This window comes from Dasypus novemcinctus, chromosome 1 (assembly GCF_030445035.2).
Source record: "Dasypus novemcinctus isolate mDasNov1 chromosome 1, mDasNov1.1.hap2, whole genome shotgun sequence".
NCBI classification, from domain to species: domain Eukaryota; kingdom Metazoa; phylum Chordata; class Mammalia; order Cingulata; family Dasypodidae; genus Dasypus; species Dasypus novemcinctus.
The window spans coordinates 118811095-118826832 of NC_080673.1; the positions used below are offsets into that span (position 1 = coordinate 118811095).

Here is a 15738-nt window from a genome sequence, read left to right on the forward strand (position 1 = left end):
AAAACTTTTGCACATCAAAGGACTTTACACAAAAGTCAAGAGACAAGAAACTCAATGGGAGAAAATATTTATTTGGAAATGACATGTAACAGTTTTAAGTTTTTGTGAATCCCCGAAAGATCATGTTCTTAAAGCTAATCCATTCCCATGGTGTGAGACCCTTTGATTAGTTTGGATTCAGTTGGGGGCTGTGGCAGTTTGAGATTATTTTATGAATCCCCAAAAGAGGAAGATTATGTTTGTAAACTGATCTATTCCTCTGGTTGTGGTACCCTCTGATAGCATTAACGTGAACTGAGATGTCTTTGATTAGATTACCTGTTAAGATTAGGGCTTTTACACTCTCAGGAAGAAGGAGCTCTGTCATTTTTGATCCTGCCATGTGAGGGAAAGGGGAAGGCTCAAATAGCTGAGGCCGTGGAGAGAGATGAGCCATTTTTCCTGATAGCTTACAGCTGAAATCAGGAAGAAAGTCAAATGACCGAGACTGATATAAAAGGCCTGGAAAGAAACAAGCCCTATGCCAAGAGAAAGAGGAAGCCTTAGGACACAAGCCGTATGCCTGCTTGCAGCTGAAATCAGGAAGAAAGCAGAGCAGCTGAGCCTGAGAGACGACGCCCAGAGGGCAAGGTTGAAACCTCTGAGAGATGGGAGGCCGTCTTGCTTCACCATGTGGCAACACATCAGGATCAACTGTAGCTGACTTTGATGAGAAAGCATCTCTGCTGAAACCTTGATTTGGCTTTGGAACTGTAAGCTTTTACCTCCAAGAAAAATCCCCATTATAAAAGCTAAAAGCTTTCTGGTACTTTGTATCAGCACCCTTTGATGGACTAATACAGGGGCCTTTGATTGAGTTACGTCGGTGAGGCAAGACCCAGGGTGAATTTCAGTCCTCTTGATGGAGTCCTTTTTAAACGGAAGGCTGAGAGCAGCAGATACATAAGAAAATGTCACAGAAATGGAGAGAAGGGACCCAGGAGCTCAGAGAGGAACCCAGGAGAGAGGAAGCCACAGATGGTGCAGTCAGAAGCTGAAGCAAAAGATCCAGAAGAGAAGCAGATGCCTCCGTGCGCCTTGCTATGTGAGAATGTACTCCGCGATTGTCAGCAGCCAGTCTCCTGATGATGCCTTGATTTGGACATTTTCACAGCCTTAGCACTGTAAGCTTTTAACCTAATAAATTCCCATAATAAAAGCCAACCCATTTCTCAGTATTTTGCTCCCAGCAGCTTTTAGCAAACTAAAACACCACATATCTGATAAGGGTTTAACACCCAGAATATATAAAGAAATCCTACAACCTAACAATAAAAAGACAACAATTTTAAAAACAGGCAAAAGAGGGAAGCAGATGTGGCTCAAGCGATTGAGTTCTCACCTACCACATGGGACATCCCAGGTTCAGTTCCTGGTGCCTCCTGGAGAAGATGAGCAAGACAGTGAGCTGGAGCAGTGAGCTGGCACAGTGAGCTGACACAACAAGGAGATATAAAGAGGAAATACAATGAGAGACACAACAAAGCAGGGAACAGAGGTGACTCAAGCAATTGAGTGCCTCTCTCCCACATGGGCAGTCCCAGGTTCGGTTCCTGGTGCCTCAAAGAGAAGATGAGCAGACACAGAAAGCACACAACAAATGGACACAGAGAGCAGAGAATAAGCACAAAAACAACAGAGGGGAGGAAATTAATAAATAAAATTAATTGTTTTTAAAAATAGGCAAAAGAACTGAATAGTCATTTCTTTAAAGAGGATATACAAAAGCACATGAAACGATGCTCAGCATTATTAGCTATTAGGGAAATGCAAATCAAAACTATTTCACACCCATTAGAATGGCTTCTATTTTTAAAAAAAAAACACAGAAAATTACAAGTGCTGGAGACTTTGTGGAAAAATAAGAACATTCATTGCTGGTAGCAATGTAAAATGGTGTAACCCTTGTGGAAGAGATTGGCATTTCCTCAGAAAGCTAAATATAGAATTACCATATGACCTGGCAAACCCTTTACTAGTTAAATATCCAAAAGAATTGAAATCAGGGATTCAAACAGATATTTGTACACCGATGTTCATAGCAGCATTATTCACCATTGCCAAAAGATGGAAGCAGCCCATGTTCATCAACCAATGAGTGGATAAACAAAATGTGATATATACATACAATGGAATATTATTCAGCAATAAAATGTAATGAAGTTCTGGTTCATGCAACAACATCGATGAACCCTGAAGACATTATGTTGAATGAAATAGGCCAGACACAAAAGGATAAATATTGTATGATCTCAGTGATATGAAATAATTATAATAAGCAAACTCATAGAGTTAGAATCTAGTATATAATTTACCAAAAGCTTCTTTGGGAGTAGGGACTGAATGCTTAATTTGTACAGAATTTTTATTTGGTTGATTGTAAAGTTTTAATGGTGGTGATGATAGCACAACCTTGTAAGCAAAATTAATGGCACTGAAATATATATGTCAATGTGGTTAAAAGGGAAAATTTTAGGTTGTATACATGTTACTAGAATAAAAATTAAAAGATAAAATATAAGACTGTGAAACTGTGAACCCTATTGTAATGATGGGATATAGTTAATAATAGTTATAAAAATGTTCTTTCATGAATTATAACAAATGGACCACACCAATGCAAGGTGTTAATAATATGGTGGCATATAGAGAAAAAATATACCCTAATGTAAACTATGGACTATAATTAAAAGTACAATTATAATATTCTTTCACCAATTGTAACAAAAGTACCTCAGTAATACAAAGTGTCAATAATGGGGGAAAGGTATATTTTTACATTTTTTTCTATAAACCAGTACTCTAATTTTTAAAATTAAATAAAAATATATTAACAGCTAAAAGATCAATGGTATTATGACAGTCTTTGGCTAGGACACATAAATATCCAAACCTGCCTTAACTCACAATGTTGCGAGGAGGGTATATGCACAGATGATGAATAAAAACAAAGTCATACTTTATTGCTAGAGTGCAGAACTAACTGGAACCTTTCTGAATCAACAGTCAGAATGAGCTCATGCCTTACGACTGTACAGTTTGCAGCCTAGCAAGTCAGAAATGTTTCAAAAGTTACCTGGGTGGGGACTGGGTGCGACTCAAGCAGTTGAATGCCCACCTCCCACATGGGAGGTCCCGGGTTCAGTTCTCAGTGCTTCCTGAAAAAACAAAAAGCAAAACAACAAGTGAAACAAATGAAAAAACCAACTCAGGGAAGCCAAAGTGGCTCAGTGGTTGAGCGCTTCCCACGTACAAGGTCTCAGGTTCACTCCTCAGTCCCCATTACCTAAAAAAAAAAGTTAATAAGCTACTTTTTCAAAGTAATCTTTAGTGAGGTCTGTAGAAAAAGGTGAATGCAATATTGCTTTTCGTTTTTGTTTTTGTTTTTTTTTAAGGAGGTACCCAGGATTGAACCCAGTAACTCACAAATGGGAAGCAGGTACTCAGTCACGGAGCTACACCCACTTCCCCTATTTTCCTTTTTAAAGAGGAGAGGAAGACCAGTCTAGAAAGAGGCCTCTTACATGTCATAGACATTTCCAGTTACTGTGATTTTGTGATTGTAGGGTCTAGGCTAGGCACATATTGGCTGGTCAGATTTGAATTCCTTTTCCAAATATTCTTACACACCTTGATAATATGGTCGTCCCAATTGCAATGGTCCTCTATGCTTAATACTTCACTTAAATGCCAAGAGAAAGCTTAATAAAATTTTTCTTTCTGTCTTGCAATATTTTCCCACAAATTATGTACCACAAGTCTGACACTCTGATCCAATAATCAACACTTTCTGAAGGGAATGACAACAAATATAATATTTATTCAACTAAAGAATTACAGATGGTAAAACTTCATCTCAGTGACTGAAATGGGGAGTCCAAGAGAGATCTGTGTGGAAACCATACACTTCAGAAACCAGCAGCCATTAAGTTGCTCTGAAGGGAGCTGAATTTTCAGCTCATCAGTACTTTCACTATATAGAAGGAAAATTAACGTTTGAAAAGGAGTAAGAACACGGACAAATACAGTAGGGGCAGATGGGTGAAAGAATTAATACTCTCCTCCAAGGAGGAGAGGTCAGGATAGAGATACATGTGACTTTGCTTTATAAACTATAATGTTCTGAACAGGTGTTAGTTATTACACCTGTCAATTAGAGGTACTCAAAAAGTTTTTGAATGAATGATTACTATTTAACTAAATAATTTACGTAAATTGTAAGTGGATCGAGGACATGAAAAATAAGACAGTACTGTACTGAAGAATCACTTATGGGACCCAGACCATCTATCAGTTCATGTGAAGGGGAAGGTCCCAATTCCCATTCTAAGTGATTTTCAGGTCTCTTGATAACATTGCTTTTATGCTCTTAGTGTGACCCATACAATTAAGTGAGAAGAGTAAAGAAATTATATTAGCACTTTTACGTTGATCATAGGGATTAAAGTCAATTGGCTCAATTATTTAAGGTAGCATAGCAACAGCTCTACTTGGAGTACTTTTCACTTGAGGATCTCAAGGCACTTTAAAAATCTTTAGTCAGAAGTATCACCCTCTCTAATTTAAATAGTAAGAAGCCGATGCACACTTAATTTTAATGAAAAGGTATTCTTCACTCCGCATTTAACACATTAGAACACAATTTCCCACAGAATTTCAGCTGGTATTAAATGAACCATTGCAAATAATGGAAAATTCTCCTTTATAAGGTAGAGCAGGGCAATAGTCCCATTAACAGTATACCTCAGAGGACAGCAGAAAGAAAAATCTCCCAAAAAATATTCGAGAGGTTTGTGGTGGTTAAAGGCAAGGTATGAGAATCAGGAGACCTAGGTTTAAATTGTGTAATAACTGTGTAATTTGGACACACTACGTGAATTTTATAAGCCTCATTTTCCTCACATATACAGTGAGGTTAGTAGCAGCACTTCCCTCATAGGGTTTATGGAAGGATGAAAGGATATGAAGTGGTTAGTACAGTACTCGGCTCATAGTAAGCACTCAATATAGTTTAGTTAGCAGTGGCAGCAGCAGCAGCAGCTCTAAGTATTGTATACAAGCTTCAGAACCTAAATCATAAAATAGATTTGCTTGTATGAAATAGAGTACACACAATGAGATACTACTTCACAACTACTAAGATGGCTATAATGAAAAGTACAAATAATAAGAGGTAGCATGGATATAGATAAATTGGAACCCTCATGCATTGCTAGTAGGAATGTAAAATAGAGAAGCCACTTCAAAAATTTTGACAGTTTCTCAAAATGTTAAATATGAAATTACCATATAATACAACAATGCTACTTCTAATTATATACCCAAGAGACAAGAACCACAGGTCCATGCAAAGTCTTGTGCACAAATGTTCATAGCAGCATTATTCATAATAGCTCAAAACTGGAAACAACCCAAATGTCCATCAACTGAAGAATGGATAGTAAAATGTGGAATATCCATAAAAGAGAATATTATGAAACATGCCTTAAAATATATCAGTATCAACCTTATATATGTCAGTATATATCAGTATCAACCTTAAAAACATTATACTAAGTGGAAGAAGCCAGTCACAAAGGACTACATATTGTAGGATTCCATTTGCATGAAATGTGCAGAATAGGCAAATCTTATATAAATGGAAATAGATTGGTAGTTTTCTAGGATTAGAAGGAATGGGGGAAGGGTTTGGGGAAATAATGGTTAAGAGAGGTAAGGTTTCTTTGGGGCGTAAAAAAAAGTTCTAAAATTAATTGTGATGATAGATGCACAATTATGTGAATATACTAAAAGCCCTGAGTTGTACACTTTAAATGAGTTGTATGGTACAATGAATTGTATTAATGAAGCTATTTTCTAAAAAAGGAAAATGTGTTCATACCCTAGGTATGAACTTCACCCTAAAGAATAAAAAATCCTTGAGGACTAGTATCAACAAGGCCCTTATAGCCATGCTCTAAGTATTATCTATGCAGTAAATATTCAATAAATGTTTAAGGAAATGGTCAATCAATACATTTTATGATAACCATGTAAATATTGTGATATATTTTTACGATATATGTGAACTGACATCATGCATTAGGAATGGACTTGGGACTATAATGTTAAAAAGGTGTAGATGAAGAAGCTCTCAAATCACCAGCTATGCCAGATGGCAAGAGTATATGATCTGCCCCAAATGTCATCTTGGGGACAGAATATCCCAAAGGAACTGAAAGACAGGGAACAGATGAATCACATCTGCTGTTGCCATGGATACTGTTCATCTTATCTGTGTGAACTTGAAAACTGAAAGCACTATTGAAGAGAGTAGCTAGCTACCTAATTGAGGCCTCATCTGTCACTAAAAGACAGTCCACTAGAATCCTCCTTAATGTTTAATGAGCTTTCAGAGAGTAGTTGGCTTTGTGCAAAATGTGTGAAGTGTACTAATACAGTTTCTATTCTCCTGTCCAGTTGTTTGCTTCTCCCGATGCCCTTTAGAATCATCTGGAGAACTTCAATAAATATCTTTACTGGAATCCCTTCCCCAGATTTTCTGATTTCATGGTTTGAGACCTGAACACATAAGGTATTTACAAGCTTTCTAAGTTATGCTAATATACAGCTGGGGTTAAGAACTGTTGCCTCAGGCTCTTATAGTATAAGTAATGTACAGAAACACATGTGACATACTCTTCACATGAATATAATCTTTCACTATATTTCAATTCAAATGTTAATGGAGTGTCTACTGTGACAATTATCTGTCTTAATGCCTGAGTTATTCTCAATTTTCAGATCATTTCCCCCTTTGAAGAGTCTGTCATTGTAGAGAGATAGGCAAAAGGGAGGTAGCAAATTTTATTATTGATGAAAGACTGGATAGAATAGGAGATTAGCACTAACGGTTAAAATCAGTGGTTCTGTTAGACTGTAACTCTTAGAGAAATCACATAAAAATCAAGATTAATGTAAGTCAGAGACAAATAAAGTGTATTGTATCTTTAAATGGTAAATGATCTGAAAATAAATTAATGTATGAACATATTCTTATAGTTATAAAGCTCTGGAATATCTGCACTTATAGGAATTCACTACATTTTCAGCACCATTGAATGTTTTGCAACTGCCATTTTATTTCTAGAAAGTGAAAATAAATTAAACTTTAGAAATACTGTTCTAATTCTTATAAGTGTACCAAAACTGGTCAAATGTAAACAATTCTTTTAAAAAAGGATGCATAGCAAACAAATGACTGAACATACAAATATAAATTTCCTAGATTAAAAATTTCTAAAGATACCACTAATTGAATATGTTTACGGGATACCATGGTGCCTGTTCTACAAATCAAATGAAGGTTCACTGGCAACATGTTTGTTTAAAATGAGCCAACTCTTTTCAAAGTCATTGTAATTAAGTAAAGAAACATGTAAGTCAACCAAGTTGTTCATTTTAAATAGTACCTTAATCCAGTTCAAAGCATCCCTGACCTCATTTCTTGAGTGACCTTGGGCTTGGCATTTTAGCACAGTAATTCAGGCCTCACATTTGGGGAAACTCTGGCTTACTGCTAATTCCAGGCCACTGAAACCATTCCACAACTAAAAGAAAGAGGAGGAAGAAACTGGGTTGAGTTGCCTTTTCCCAGAAATAAGAAAAAAAGATTCATTCTGATTTATTTTAAGGGTACATATGGGATAATAAACAAAATAGAAATATAATAGAAATCTGTAAACTCGAATCATGGTACAGCCCACTTCACAAGAACTGGATACAAAATTAGTTCTAGGAAAGACCTCATCTTTCCTTCTTTCCAAGGACTCATTGTCTCTGTCACAGTGTGTCTATTTCTCACCTGTGCATACTCTAATCTCTTCTCATTACTGTTTATCCACTGCTATGTAACATATCATGCCAAAATTTAGAGGCTTAAAACAACTCCAAGAATAATCATTTATTTTGTTCAAGAATCTGCAATTTGTACAGAGATCAGTGGAGGAGCTAAACTGAAGCTGAAGGATTCACTTCCAAGATGGCTTACTCGTGGCTGGCCAATTGGTGCTGGCTGTTGGCTGGGACTGTCAGTCAGGGATTTCAATTCTCCACATGGGCCCTTCCATGCGCCTGCTTGGTGACATAGCATGGTACCTTGGTTACTAGAACAAGTATTAAAAGAGAAGTTAATAGTCTCATGAGACCTAGAAAGGGCACAGGATCATACCCACTGTATTCTATTGGTCAAGCACTGTATTCTATTGGTCAACTAATTCTATTAGTTGAGCAGATTTGGCTCAACTAATAGAGCATCCGCCTACCATATAGGAGGTCCAGGGTTCAAACCCAGGGCCTCCTGGCCCATGTAGTGAGCTGACCCATGTGCAGTACTGCCATATGCAAGGAGTGCCATGCCACGCAGGGATGTTCTTGCATAGGGGAGCCCCATGTGCAAGGAGTGTGTCCTGGAAGGGGAGCTGCCCTGCATGAAAAAAAAAAGTGCAGCCTGCCCAGGAGTAGCACCGTACACACGGAGAGCTGACGCAGCAAGACAATGCAACAGAAAGACAGAGATTCCCAGTGCCATTGGGAATGCAAGTGGACACAGAAGAATACACAGCAAATGGACACAAGAGAGCAGACAATGGTGTGGTGGGGGAAGGGGAGAGAAATAAATAAATAAAATAAATCTTAAAAAAAAAAAAGGGAATGGGTATAGACCCAACCTTTAACAGGACAAGTGTCAAAGAATTGAGTGATCTATTAATCTACCACAACTAGTTCAGTTTTTTCTCTGTGTGTTTTAGAAACTTTTCTCCACTCTTCTGTTTATAACTCATAGTTCCCTGACTTCTCCCAGAACTAATCTAAAGTTTTGTACAACACTCCAACTCTATCTCAAGAGCTTCTGCCTGATTGTCTCTTTTCTCAATTCATTTAAGTGAGTAATATTATGAGAGGCCCAGATTGCTATTTCATGCTAAACTACATATGTCAGAAATCACAGATCTATGCATTGACTGCCATTAGGTGAAGGGCTTCTAATCGAATACCTGTAGCCAAGGCGGCAGGATCATATGATATAAAATATGACTGTTGGCTCATATTTTTGCATATGCTGGGAGTATGGAGGTGAGGGACATAGGTAGAATGGTACAAGGATAGTGAATATAGCAGGAACCATGATTCATTTTCCTAGAATTATTGGAGCCCATAATGGTGCTGAAAATACTTGTTATAGATATCCACTGCTGCCTCTCAGGTCATCCATTTATTGAAGATGTAACTAGTTTAATTGCTTATCCTTTTACTACCTCCTACAAAAAAAAATGTATGTGACTGTCATAACATTGCCTCTCCCTCTTTTCTCCTTAAGACTTTCTTTAAAATATCCATTTAATGCTACTGCCTCTGAATAAAAATCATACTGAAATTTTTCCCTGGATGCTTCAGACTACAAAGGGTGGGTCCTGCCTCCTTAACAGTAAAGAAGCAGCAATACATCGGTGATAATTTTACCTGGTTGATTGTTTGACTTTAGGCATTACATTTTAGTTCTCATTTTCCCTTTTATTTTTATCTGCATAACAGACCTTTGACAGAAGATTTAAAGGGAGAAATTCTTAACAACATTCCAAAGGAAAAGATATCTAATTGAGATGAGAGACATGGGAATAAGATACCTCAAGAAGGACAGGAAAGACAAGAGACCAGAAGAGTAAGAGAAAGCATCAAAAAGAATCATATTAATAAGAGTTCCAGACACTCATCAAATATAATATGTACCTATGTATATAAGAATATATGTGTAATGGGTGTAATATTCTCCCAAGTAGCAACAAGTGCTAGTTGAGTCAATACTTCCAGATTTTCAATATAAGAGGTTATCAGGTCCCTTGTTTTTTTTGTGTTTTTTTTTGTGATACTTTTTAAATTTATTTTTAAAAGATACTTAGCTTGCATAAAATGTTATATAAAAGGTCCTTTGTTCTTGCCCTTGCCACTGTCTTATTTTCTCTGGTGATACAGAAAAATGACTTTCCAAGTTATCCACACTACCCTCTTCTCCATTCTCCCCATCCAAGACAGAGTGATATTTTTAAAACTATCTCTCCGCTGCTTTAACCTCCCCAATAGTTTTTAGTAAGAATAAAAGAAAAGTTCTTACCATGGCTAGCAAGTCCCCCCATGATGTGGGCATTGCCTATCTCCCTCCATTCCCTTAATCCAAACCCCAGCACTTCTCTCTTCAATTTTCACCCTTTGTTTCACTTATTTTTTTAAATCTCAGCTTTAATGTCATTTTCTCAGGAGACTTCCCTGGCGTTCCATCAAAAGTAGCCCCAGTCATTCTATGTACCATTATTTAGTATTTTTAATAACATATTTCACTATCAGAATTATGTCTTTGTCTGTGCCTTTGTTGTGTCTTCACCTATTAGCTCCTTGACAGCTAAGACTTTAATTCTTGTATTATCAGTTACTAGATCTAGCATATAGTGGGTGCTTAGTGAGTTTTTGTTGAAGGAATGAGGTAGGAATGCTATCTTTCACAAACATCAAGGTTTTCTATTAGAAAGCTCTTTCCAGGTGGGAGAACCATTAGCAACACAATACAGCAGTGTTGCTAAGTCTTCCCTGGATGCAAATCTTTTTAGTTTACAATATACCGAGAGTCCCAAACACTCTAACAGCTTTAGCAAGTCTGACCACATAGCCTATTTTTGTAGGCTATTAATGTTCAGGACCAACTTGAATATCCCTATAAATAATGCCTTAACTCAATAAAGTTCAGTGATTCCACTTTCATATCTGCTCTTGTGCTCAGATATATTAGTTATAAGAGCTAAGATGCAAATTTACTTTTTAAAATTAGCCTACCCAGACCGAATAGTAATGGGAAATGTAAAGAAGTCTATAGTCAAATGAACTAATTAAAAGAGCCATTTGAATGAAAGCAATACAGGGAATACATTAAACTTAACACTAATGTGTTATTATAGAAAGGATGGAATACCAAATGATGTATTGATATTAATAACCAGTAATCAGAGAATTTAAAGACTTGAATTAAAAGTATTTACCTAGAAAATCCAAGGTGCCACAGCTAAAGAAACAAAATCATGAGGAAACCACTGAATAAAGCAGCAATTATGAGGGTTAGAAATAGTTCCTAAGCAACATCTTTAAGCTCCTAATTTATAGGACAGACCAGCTAAGTTTTAAGTCTAGGAAATTATTAAAATGTTGGCTACAAATCATATATAATGATATTTAAAATACTGGTCAACAGGAATGGTGGAATTTTAATATATACTAAAAGGGAACTTTGTAAGTACAACATAAAATCATGCCAGCCTGTGTCTTGCATAAGCCTTTATGATGTTCATGATAGAACAAGCCATTCTATTTCATGCCAAAATGTTGACCTACATGTTCTGCATAACAACCTGATCTTCTCCACAGCAAATAACAGGAATAAGAATTAGCATAGAGCATCTGTTCCCAACATTTAGAAATCATAGTTTGTAACAAGCTTTACTGATTACAACTGAGATACTGCAGTGTGTGAACTTACCTTCCTTCTCTCTATTGTGATGAGTTTCAAAACCAATATTTCATGGCTAGTGGAAAAATGTAAAAACATATGCAGGTAAACATGAATAATAATCAACATAATTTCAACGTTATTAATCCTACATTTAGGGCAGAAAACAGCAACTGCAACTGAGATTCTACAGTGTGTGAATTTCTTTCTGCTCTGATGAATTTTAGAACTAAAATTTCATGGTTAATGGAAAAGTAGTAAAACAGCATGTGCAGGTATAAACATAATTCCAATGTTAATCACCTCCTTGAGGGAGAAAATAGCAACTGGTACAATCTCATTTCTATGGTTACCAGGTCAGAAAAAATATCATCCTAGATTTTTAAATATATAACATGATCTTTCAGCAAATCACAATAAACTGACCCCTGAGATGCAGCAAGTTAAAATGAGGAAAGGGAAGCGGACTTGGCCCAGTGGTTAGGGGTCCATCTACCACATGTGAGGTCCGCGGTTCAAACCCCGGGCCTCCTTGACCTGTGTGGAGCTGGCCCATGTGCAGTGCTGATGTAGGCAAGGAGTGCTATGCCACGCAGGGGTGTCCCCCGAGTAGGGGAGCCCCACCCGCAAGGAGTGTTCCCCATAAGGAGAGCCGCCCAGCATGAAAGAAAGTGCAGCCTGCCTAAGAATGGCGCCACACACACAGAGAGCTGACACAACAAGATGACACAACAAAAAGAAACACAGATTCCCGTGCCGCTGACAACAACAAAAGCGGACAAAGAAGAAGATGCAGCAAATAGACACAGAAAACAGACAACCCGGGTGGGGGGGAAGAGAAATAAATAAATAAATCTTCTTTAAAAAAATGAGTATACATCATCATTATCAAAGTTGCCCAGGTTATTTACCATTATTACATGGTAATAAGAATTTCTCCAAGCTTCAGGAAGCGATCAAGTACCTGTGAATTTAAGACTAAGTAAGGTAATTTTATCCAGTAAGACTCAAAGAGCACAAAGCCTGCTCCCATTTGGTAACCCCTTTTAGGTTTTCCACTTTGATCCAGGCTCAGACTCTTTCTTGTTCATCAGTCTTTCAACAAATATTTATTGAGACCTACTCAGTTCCAAGCACAGTAGAGCTCTACCCTCATGGATTTCACATTCCAGAGAGGAGAGACAGACACTAAACAAATATGTACATTATACAGTACATTACATATACATGCAGTGGAGAAGAAATCAGATAAGAGAGATAGGAGAAAATAGGAGAAAGAGTATAGGGGATGAAAAAGCTATTTTTTTTTTAAGATTTGTTTTATTTCTCTTCCTTTTCCCCCATTGTCTGTTCTCTGTGTGTCCATTCATTGTGTGTTCTTCTGCATCTGCTTCTATTACCTGGTGGCACTGGGAAACTGCATCTCTTTTTTTGTTGTGTCATCTTGCTGCATCAGCTATCTGTGTGGGGGGGCCACTCCTCAGCAGGCTGCGCTTTCTTCACGTGGGGCGGCTCTCTTGGCGGGGCACACTCCTTGCGTGTGGGGCTCCCCTACGCAGCACGGCACTCCTTGTGCACAGCAGCACTGTGCATGGGCCAGCTTACCACACACGTCAGGAGGCCCTGGGTTTGAACCTTGGACCTCCCATACGGTAGGTAGATGCTCTGTCAGTTGAGCCACATCTGCTTCCCGAAAAAGCAATTTTAAGTAGACTGGGGACAGCTCACTGAGAAACGGAATAGATTTAAGATGATAAGAGATCCGGCTAGGAAAAAGTGGGGGGAGAGTATTCCAGGCAGAGGTAGGAACATGCCTGGACCATTCTAGAAACAGCAAGTTGGCCAGTGTGGCCAGATGGAGAGAGGGAAGAGCAGAGTAGTACAAGATGAGGTCAGAGAGGATATTGGACCCGATCATGTGGACTCTTGTGGTCTAATATTAAACTTTGTGGCACCATTGTAGGGTTTGGAGCAAATGGTTGATATTAATATTATTTAAAATGGCAACTCACTTCCCATACACATTCCAGATGCTTCTTACCCTGCATGATTTTATTCCACTGCACTTAACTTCTTACACACTATATATGAATTTGCACATTTTGTTGTTGTTGTTTATTGTCTATCTCCCTAAGTTAGAACTTGAGATTCACAAAGACAGGAGTTTTGTTGTTTTATTTTGTTTTGTTTTTTCATTAACGTGTCCCAAGTGCCTGGCACACAACAGGCTTTCAATAAATAAATATTTGTGGAATGAATAATCTGCTTTTTGTCTTATAAAGTTGAAGAGGAAGGGAGGAACCAGACTTTATAAGTACAGAAGAAATGCCAGGGGCCAGTCTAAAGAAGCAGCAAAAGGGAGACTAAAAACAGAATAGAAATATCAGCTGTTGCATAACGCAGGTGAGACAAGGTTAGAATTCTGAAATCAGGCAAGGTAAGTATCTACTAGAACAAAAACCAATAAGCCTTTGAATGAAGCAGAATCCAGAGTCATGATAACAAATTATCTACAATGTCCAATTTTCAACCAAAAATTAATAGACATGCAAAGAAACAGGAAAGTAAGTTCATCCTCAGGGAGAAAAGGAATCAATAGAAGCAAGTCTTAAACGATCTAAACTTTTACTCTCTGAATAACTCTTATTTAGTTTTCACTTGCTTAGAACTTCTTCACATAACCACTCTTATTTCTTAAGCACACATCTATTTTTTGGATTTTTTAAAATGAGGTTGTTATTTAAGAAGTTAGTGTTTATGGGTACTAAGCTTTTAATAATAATCAATTTATATACCTACTACCACCATTCTGTCATCACTTACAGTATTGTGTTCATTTGTTTTAAAACTGCCTGTGATAAATTCCTATGAATATCTTCATTAAAGAATTATCTTCATCTTTAAGAAGAAATATGATTTTTAAAAATATCCAAAGATCATCCATAGACAAATCTGAGAAATACAGTGAATACTCTGGTTGAATAATATTTTTAAAGTAATTATCCAGAAACAGATCAATAATATATAACAGCTTGGTATATAATAGTGATGACAGTATATTTAAAATATGGAAAAATAGTGAATTATTTAATAAGTTGTATTAAGGCAACTCGGAATCTATTTCTTTTTAAAAATTGAGATCCCTACCTCAAATCACATACACACACACATGCACTCGGGTCAGAATTTAAATGTTAAAATTGATACCATAAAATAATTTTAAAATCATAATAATTTTCATAATCTTGTGGGTAGGTAGGCCTTTCTTAGCATGATATTAAAATAGAATGTCAAAGCCATAGAATGTAATCAAAATATTGACAGATTTAATTCTTAATGTTTTTATTAATATAAGAACTTCCTCTAGCCCAGAAAAAAATAGCACTGAAAGTAAAAAACATGGGAAAATATTTGCAAAAAATATGAATAGTCTCAAAAGAGAAAAAATATATTGGAAATCAATAAAAACATGAATACCTCAACAAAAAACTAGACAAAGGACATGAATAGGTGAGACATCAAATGGTCAACAAACATATGAGAAAAAAATCAATCTCACTAAGAATCAGAGAAATCCCTTTTTAAAAACTTGATCGTAGTTTTTGCCAATCTAATTTGTGAAGTTTTTTTCTTTTTAATAATACACTGTTATGGCAAGAGTTTAGGAAATTAAACAACACATTGATAGTGAATATAAATGAAAACAAGTATAAATTAAAACAACATATCTGGGTGAGATCTGACATGATTGTAATTTCATTTTTTTTTAATTACTCTAACTGCAGTGGGGTTGTAAGATGGCAGTATATGCCAGTTTGGGAGATGTTCAGTTATTAAGGCAAGAGATGGTGATGACTTGGCCTATGTAGGGTGGTGGCAGTGAGGATGGATTGATATGGATGGATTGATATAGATTCATATGATAAGAGTAATAGAACTGGGAAAGTGGATGTGGCTCAAACAGTTGAGCACCTGTCTTCCACGTGGGAGGTCCCAGGTTGGGTTCCCAGTTCCTCCTAAAGCCAAACAAACAGTTAGCAGACAATGAACAGACAACAAGCAAAAACAAAGAGCAGGCAATGAGTCAAAAAACAATGAGCAGACAACAAACTACAACAAAAACGAAAACAAAAAAGAAGCAGGGAGCAGATATGGCTCAAGCAGTTGAG

The 15738-nt window shown here is 36.9% G+C and overlaps 1 long non-coding RNA gene across 1 annotated transcript in view; it reads right to left on the reverse strand.

Moving 5' to 3' along the window:
• Positions 1-3114: 3114 nt before the first annotated feature.
• Positions 3115-15738, reverse strand: part of LOC139439217 (uncharacterized) — a 70933-nt gene continuing 58309 nt past the window's right edge. Inside the window, exon 3 of the long non-coding RNA XR_011649000.1 lies at positions 3115-3197. This is a non-coding gene — a long non-coding RNA (uncharacterized lncRNA). The remainder of the gene's footprint in view (positions 3198-15738) is intronic.